General features: G+C 39.3%; 1 pseudogene; it reads left to right on the forward strand.

The window, feature by feature from the left end:
* The first annotated feature begins 547 nt into the window (after positions 1–547).
* LOC122068199 lies at positions 548–2,202 on the forward strand (annotated as a pseudogene).
* Positions 2,203–8,937: the final 6,735 nt, after the last annotated feature.

The raw sequence follows: 8,937 nt of genomic DNA on the forward strand, positions 1-8,937 counted from the left end.
GAGAGATTGGTCATTGACATGTAGGATTGTTTGGCCTATTTTTACCATCCATGTCTTTTTGACGCTTGCAATTTGGGTTCCATATGTATTACACTTTTTTACAAGTAAAGCTTTGTTTACCAAAGAAAAAGAAAAAAAAATCAACCATGAGCATATGGTGCCGTGCCACCTCATTTCCCTCTAATGTAAAATCAGTGGAACAGTAAGTGGCCAAGGAAAAAATCGCATTTCTAGGTTCTGGTCATTATATAATATGGGAAAGGTTGAGTATGCTGCCAGTATAACTAGACCTGTGTCTGTCTCTTTCTCTTCCTCCCCTTGAAAAGTTTCATATGCCCCTCCCATCCCAGCTCTTCCATTAGTTGAGCCGCTGGCTCCAGAAAAACCGATGGCATACCTAACCATGATTTAAAATAAGCCTACCCTTTTCCACTTTGAACTCCTATATATTTATGACAACAGTTTCCTCTCTCGAAAGAATACAAAAGTGAGTAAGAGCTGGGATTTCTTGAAGCAGTGAGGAAATCAATGGATCGCATTGAGAAAGAGAGTCAGAGGAGTTGTTCCATGATCAAGCTCATATATGTAACCATATGAATTGGCCTTCATAAACTCTATGTCACTTAAATGTGCAATTGAGATAGGCATACCAGACATTGTCTACAACCATCACCAACCCATCACCATCCCTGAACTAGTCATGAAGCTTGCCATCCCAAAGACCAAGACTGCTTGTCTGTTCCGTCTCATGCGGTTATTGGTGCACTCTGGCTTCTTCGATCAGCAAGAAGAGGGATATGGGCTCACACCCTTTTCTAGGCTCCTCCTTAAGTATAATGGCAAGAGTGTATACCCTTGCAAGCAATGCTTGATCCGATCTTGATGACACCTTGGCATTTCCTTAGTGCATGGTTCCGGGGGGATAGCCTTAATCCATTTGAGACCGTGCATGGGAAGACCCTCTGGGGCTATGCAAGAGAAGACAATGAGCTCAACAAATTCTTCAATGAAGCAATGGCAAGTGACGCTCGATTGGTGATAAGTGTGGTTGTTACAGAGTGCAAGGTTGTGTTTGAAGGATCAAGGTCATTGATTGATATAGGAGGTGGCACTGGAACTGTGGCAAAGACCATTGCAGAAACCTTCCCAAGCTTGAAATGTATAGTGTTTGACCTACCTCACGTGGTTGCTAATTTGTAAGGGAATGAGAACCTAACATATATTGCAGGTGACATGTTTGAGTCCATCCCTCCTACGGATGTAGTTTTGCTCAAGGCAAGTGAATTCCTTTTGCTTTTATTTATGTATTAATTAATTTATTTATTTTTGTTTTTCTTTTAAAAATTTTATGTTGATAGAGTTTCTTTCCCATCACTATTCCAAGTATATGCTTCACTATTTAGAACAACACAGACCGTGCTATTTCATAATTTCTATTTTATATTCAATATAATATATTCCTATTGAATTCAATAAAAAAAAATTAAAGCATACTAATTAATATATAATATATAGATAAGATACCTGATTTCCACATGACAATATATAGGTTAGTCCATGTGATAAAGGACTAGGTAAGCATATCGTTGGTAGTATATTTTCAGCTTAAAATGAGTAGAGGAATGAGCTAAAATAAAGATGCCATTTTATATTTTATATTGATCTCCATTGGATGAAATTATGGTAATCTTACTAAAACTCTGAACCAAAGTTTGAGCAACTTTTTTTTGCTTAATTTGGCCATTGAGATGTATGTGGGGTCATTCATCATATGGACTAACCCATGTACTATTAAGTGGCAAATAGGAAAGCACTGTACTTCTTAGGCATAGTGACACCTAAAAGGACCCACAAACTAATACTAACTTTATATGAACTTGATATGACAGTGGATTCTACATGATTGAAATGACGAGCAATGTATAAAGATATTGAAGGGATGAAAAGAAGCGATCTCTAGCAGGGGACCGGGAAGGAAATTCGAGGAAGGTGATCATCATAGACATGGTGGTGGAGGATAGGAAGGTAGAGCACAAGTCAATAGAAACACAGCTCTTCTTTGATATGTTAATGATGACTTTGGTCATTGGAAAAGAAATGACCCAAAAAGAATGGGAGAAGCTTTTCTTGGAGTCTGGATTTACTCACTATAAGATCACTCCTCTCTTAGGTTTGAGATCTCTCATTGAAGTTTACCCTTAGTGGCTACATGAATTGGTGGTTATAAGATTCATCAGTCAAACCAGATCTCTATGACAGTTTCTATTGGCTTGCTATGTCATTCGTGTTTCTAGATCTTTGAATGTTGTTCCCTATTCTGTTTTGAAATGGACAGTTAGTCACCCTCATCGGGGTTTTTGGAAGTCCTTATTTCTAGAGGATATTTTAAATCTTGTAATGCAACTTTGTTCAATAAATTCCCCCTTTCTGGGTCTTTGCCAACAAAAAAAAAAAAAAATCTTTGCACTTGCATTCCCTTCAATAATGGAGTATTTCCCATCTGTCTTAGGGGGGAGTTTTGTTGGCTGGAGTATTTCCCATTTGATGGCATGGACCTCATTTCATTTTGTTAGTTGTTTGTTCTTCCGTTTAAATTTCCAACAACTCATTTTAAATAAACTTTGCCTCATCCCATTTTAAATTGCCAACAACTCACCATCAGAGACAAAGTAGGGAAGCAACTTGTTTTTTTTTGGGGGAAGGAAATCAAAGGATCCAAAAATTCAGTAGATTTCTTGGAAGTGGTTGTGCCAACCAAAATTTAATAGGGTCTGGGATTCAGAGACCCAAAACTTCATAAACTAGTATTTTTGGCGAAGGTTGCATGCATATCAGTGAGTCAGCCGAATACTCCGTGGGAATTTTTCATAAAATCAATTAAATTCCTTCATATTGATTTCCTCCAAGCTAAATGCGGACAACAACCTTTATGGGCGTGGGGTAGTATCATTGCTGGTCGGATTGCACTTCTTAAGGGTCTTATATGGAGAGCTAAAACATGGGAATGAATTCAAATTTCGGAAGATAGGTGGGCGCTATGCCTTTCCAGATTTAAGGTCCAATATCCTAGATTGGATGGTTGTCCCTTGAATCATGTCTCTGAATTGATTGATCATGCTAACAAAGTTTGGGATTGAGATTTGTTAGCAGCCCATTTTCATCCTTCAGATCAAAAGGTTTGTAGCTTCTGAGCTATTGTTTTTTCCGATGGTGTTAATGGGAGAGGTGTCAGCTATTCGAGCACGCCTGCTTTAGGTTATTTAAGACAAATTAGGTCACATTATTATTGAATCAGATAATAAGGATCTGGCTGCATATCTCACATGGTGATCTTCCGTCTCCACTTTCAATAGCCTCTATTCTTTATGATATTATCTAGAAAGCATCATATTTGGAGTCATATAGTTTTACTATTGTTCCAAGGGAAGGAAACTGTTTAGCTGATTCCCTTGCCAAGAAGGGCTGGTCCTTGACGTCTATGATTGGTTGGCCCATTTCTGTTACAGGGATTCTTGATGTTTGTAACTCAGAAGCCATAGCTTCTGCACATTCTCATCAATAAATTTCCTTTTACTAAGAAAAAAACTTCCTAGCTTATATGGTGGGTGATCCCTGTTAAACCATTAAAACTAGTAACCATTGATAAAGTGTAGAGATGTAAATAGTTCAAATTCGACTTGGGTAGGACAATTCCGTTTCTGAATACAACAACAACAACATCATCCAAAATCTTATCCCCACTTAATGGGGTTGGCTACATGGAGATTCCAAGTAAGGACGAGCACGAGGATCAATGTAAAAATATTGACGGGTTATGGCTAATTATAAAAGTGTCAGTTGTCAACTAACGCAAAGCAGCCACATGCTTATAGTGATAGATTATAATTAATGACCGACTGTCTATCTTGACGTACCATATAGATCGGTCGAGCCATAGCGTCCTACATGTATTACTTCCACCACTAAGGCAATCATGTTGGGACTTTTATGTGGGCTTAATTAATACCGATTGATCCATTAAGCCCAAGCAATTATAAACACACTCTGATTAGAAAATTCCTATCCCAATCAATTGTGGGAATGAATGATGCAGGAATATTTTCAAATGGGCCAACAACCCAATCCAATAAGCCCACAATCCCAAGCCAAAGGATAGAAGCTAGAAATAAAAGTTGTACTCTAGGATTTTGGGGTAATTTCACGGTGAGACCTGTACCAACTCAGAAGGAACTAGAAGTCGTGCCATATACGGATGAAAAGGTATAGAAGTCTATTTTCCAACACAAAAAAAGGTGCCTCATTGGTTATTTTCTAGAAGAAGTTATGGCCATTTTGGTAAAGTGTGTCTACGCTGACTGCAGACACTTAGAATTCCAGAATTCATCTTTTTACTCCAACTTCCATTCAAATTCGGTTCTAGAACTTCTTGGGCACTTCAACCATTATATTTCTACACTCTTTAAGATGTGAAAAATGCCTCTCAAGGTTCTTCCTATTGGATAGTTGTTTGTCTTTCCCATCTTTATTTATTTCAATTAGTCTTAGTTTTGTTCTTGGAAATTGCCTATGCTTGGTAGGTTGTTCCAAGCTCATCCATATAAAGCCTACACCAGTGAATGAAATGCATACTTGGAGTTTATTCATAATTTGAGCATTTGGCCTTTGAGAAGAAGTAGTTCTTCTTGAGTTCTCTTATCCCTCAGATGGATTTTCTTTGGGCGGCGAGATTCTTTTTTTTTTTTCTCTTTTGAAGTGCTCACTTGTGTTACCTCCTAATCCTCTATAATTTTTTGGCGTCAATGAATTCAAGTTTTAGGGATTCTATTATAAATAGAAGTTAATGGTCCCTGCAACCGTCACTTTTACCTTCATGATTTTGGAAGCATGGACTCCCCCCACAGGAGTAGTGCATATGTGAGAGAATTCCAAGGGTGAAAGACTGTAGAAGATCTTAGTAGATGGAACTCCACTGAGTAGTTCTTCATTGTCATCTTCGTGGGAGTAATCTTCAATCACATGGGACAAAGGTTCATGATCAATACTCATGGGATTCTAAACTTACACACAAGTATTCCTCTACTCCCATTGATTATCATAGATGGGACAAATCTAATGTTTGTGTATTCTTAAGATCCCAAAAATCATTGATCTTGTTTTAGGAATTACACCCATGGTTAATTTCTTTTATGATTCTTGTATACTAAAAACTATGGGGTTGTTCATAAGATTCTATGGATTAAAATCTCAAACAAATCAATCACCCAACCTACTTTTATGAATCCATTTTTAATATCCCTATTATGACCATTTATCCGTTTGGAGATGAAAATTACTTTCGATTATGAATTCAATCACTAACTGGATAATCTAGTTGTTATCCAATTTGAATGATCACTAGGGAGAGAGAGAGAGAGAGAGGGAGGGAGGGAGGGAGAGAGAGAGAGAGAGATGATGTAGTAGTGGTGGATTGAAGTTTTGATCTTTTCCCTCCATCCAATGGCTTATATAAGTTGAGTGAATCTGACGACTAAAATCCTGCTAGCATCTAAGATTCTAAAGTAACCTCCTAGCATGCCTATCCCTCTATATATATTATGATAGAATTTATTTTGTTTTAATATGTATTTAATTAGTATTATATGTTATGTTAATATTTTGTAAAGAGCAGAGAATTTGTTGTGTTGAGAGTGAGAGAGAGAGTTTAAAGAGTTGAGTGTGTGTGTGAGAAGGGGCTGTGGAGCTCCGGTAGTAAGACAATGGAGCTTCGGTAATGCTTCCTGGTTTGATCGCAGGTGAAAGACGATGGAGCTCCGGTAATGCTTCCTTGTTTTTTTACGTTTGATGATCTTGTATTCCATCCTCCTCTTTTTCTATTACGCAAGTGAATCCTCAAAATCGGAATTTAGAAGTATAGAACACATGATTTCAAAAATTGAATCAGGAATCCAAGAAGATGGACTTATCCCCAATTCTGCGCTTCCTGGGTCCAATCAAGTTTTAGGTCTAATCCAATTAATTCCTTCCCAAGCAAGATTTAAAAGATTTCTAAATCCCCGCCCTCCACTACCAAGAAGACAAGAAGTGGATCACTCTTTCCCTTGCTTGAGAGGTTGTGGCTGCCCACTACATCCATCGTTTGCAAGAACTCTGGTAAGATGGATGTAAAGACTGCTTTCCTTCATGGTGATTTGGAGGAAGAGATTTACATGGAGCAATCCAAAGGTTTCAAAGTTAAAGGAAAAGAGGATTATGTGTGCAGATTGAAGAAAAGTCTCTATGGCTTAAAACAGGCACCAAGATAATGGTATAAGAAGTTTGAATCAATTATGGGGGAACAAGGCTATAAGAAAACTACTTCAGACCATTGTGTTTTTGTACAAAAATTCTCTGATGATGACTTTGTTATTCTTTTATTGTATGTAGATAACATGTTGATTGTTGGTAAGAATACTTTCAGGATTGACAAGTTAAAGAAGCAGTTGAGTAAGTTTTTTTATAATGAAAGACTTAGGGCAAGCAAAACAGATTCTTGGCATAAGAATCATCCGAGATAGAAATGCTAATAAGTTATGGCTATCACAAGAGAAGTACATTGAAAAGGTGCTTCAAATATTCAAGATAGACAGAGCTAAAGTGGTTAGTTCTCCTTTTTCTACTCACTTTAGATTGAGCAACAAATAGAGTTCTTCTAGTGATGAAGAAAAGAATGATATAGAAAGAGTTCCATATGCCTCCACAGTGGGAAGTTTGATGTATGCCATGGATTGCACAAGGCCAGTTGTTACTCATACAGTGGCACAATTAGTCGCTTTCTCTCAAATCCTGGGACAGAGCATTGGAATGCAGTCAAGTGGATTATGAGGTATCTTTGTGGCACTTCCAACTTGATACTTTGTTTTGGAAATGAAAAACCATTGTTGGCTGGTTGTACAGATGCAGACATGGCTGGAGATATTGTAATACCCTACTTTTTAAACCCGGTCTGATTTCGCGGTTGAACTGGTTTAACCATGCAGGAACCCAACCAGAGAGAGTTAGAGCGGGTTCCTTATGGGCTATGATGGCTCAGGTGACCTTAAACACTAGCTAGCCCGACAAGTCCGAGCCAGTGCCAGAAGAGACGGGAGTGCCCAAGCCGTGTACATGCACCTACCATAAGGCTATGTACGGATAAAGCAGGTATTGTAGCCGTATTTTAAGGTATATACGTATGCTACATCGTATGCCAGGGGTGGGGTTCGCGCCAGGCCCGAACTCTGTCAAAATCCCAAGTTTTAGCCCTCAGGTGGGCGGACAGGTGGGTGCACCCACCCACCTTAGTGACCCATCCATGTGCACTATTCATTTATTTAGGAAGTATATATATAGCATTTATGATTTTCTTTTCTTTTCATTTATGACACCCGTACGTTGGTGAGAATAGTAAAGAGGAGAGAGAAAAGAAATGGAAGAAGAAGGGAAGAGAAGGAAGAGGAAGAAGAGAAGGATTTCAGCAGTGCCGAAGCTTGATCTTCCCGTTCCGGCGCCGGAGGAGTGATCTTCAACTCTAGATCTACATTTAGAGGTAAGCAAAGTTGGGTTCTTTGAACGTTCACCATACCCAAGCTTAAACCCTTGATTCGAGTAGGGTTTCTTGAGATCTTGTAAATTCCCTTTGAAATGATGAATCTAAGGTTTAATAGATGATTTATGTGTTGATCTTGAAGGATTTGAAGAGATATTGACAAGGTAGAAGAAGCATTGTGAGTTGGAAGTGATTTGGAGGGTTTGAGGTCATTCTTGAGCAAAAGAGGTAAGATGGCTTCCCCTCGCTTGAATCTAACCTAGATCTAGGTTAGAACCATCCTATAGGACTTCAAAGGTGTGAAGAATGGGTGGGGGAAAGCCCCATTTGATTCCCCAAAGGATGGAGAAAATGGGGAAGAATTAGAGTCATTCCCGCCAAAACCGGTGGGTACAACCGGCGGGTACCTACCCGCCTGAGAGTACCCACCTGAGAAGGCAGGGGTCCCTGGCCAAACCGGCGGGTACAACCGGCGGGTATAACCGGTGGGTACCTACCCGCCGGTAATAACCGGTGGGTATAACCGGTGGGTAGACAACCCACCTGTCTTACCCACCTGTTTGGCCCCGAAGGTGATCCGTAGGTCCGATCGAGCCCAAATCGGACGTGTGACCTTCTTTCGACGTTCTAAACACGATTTTGACATCGGATTTCATTAATTTCGATTCTAAAATGGTGAAGTGCTAACCCCTCTCAATTTTGTTAGGTTCACCAAACCCTACCCGATTCGCTCCGGATCTCACCCGTACCGAACGGGAGTCCTTGTACGCAACAAGTAAGTGGAGAGAGGACGTTTGGCCTTGTTTCAAGGCATTTGTTTGGCATTCATATAACTATATCTAATCTAGTCATGTCATCATAAATATGCTATATAGATTAGTCATTTCACACTTTGATGTGCATATATGCTATGTTTACTTTTCAAATGTCAATTGAATGAGATGTTTATATGTTGAATGTGGACATCATGGAGCATATTGCATTGATAGACTAGATGCCGTGGTCGGCTTGGAAACGAATGCATTGGTGGCCCGTGGTATGGGAAACGGAGGCACTATGCAGTCGTACTGTCACACCCCGTTCACCCTGAACCGGAGCGGTGATCGAGTTAACACCGGTTAACCCAAACCTGCCAGGATCATCAGATACTGTATTCCACCACAGCATACATTCACTAACACAAGTTCATTAGATCAGCGGAAGACTAAGTTTTACCTGTAAATAACTCCCATATACTTGATACCCGATTGGTGATACATTAATTATATACATTTGGGCCCGAAGGCATGATATATACACAAAAAGAATAAAGTTCAAATATCAAGCATATACAGGAATTCATCAAAATCATCAGAGTACACAGCTCGGCTCGG

This window comes from Macadamia integrifolia, unplaced genomic scaffold, assembly GCF_013358625.1.
Source record: "Macadamia integrifolia cultivar HAES 741 unplaced genomic scaffold, SCU_Mint_v3 scaffold3546, whole genome shotgun sequence".
NCBI classification, from domain to species: domain Eukaryota; kingdom Viridiplantae; phylum Streptophyta; class Magnoliopsida; order Proteales; family Proteaceae; genus Macadamia; species Macadamia integrifolia.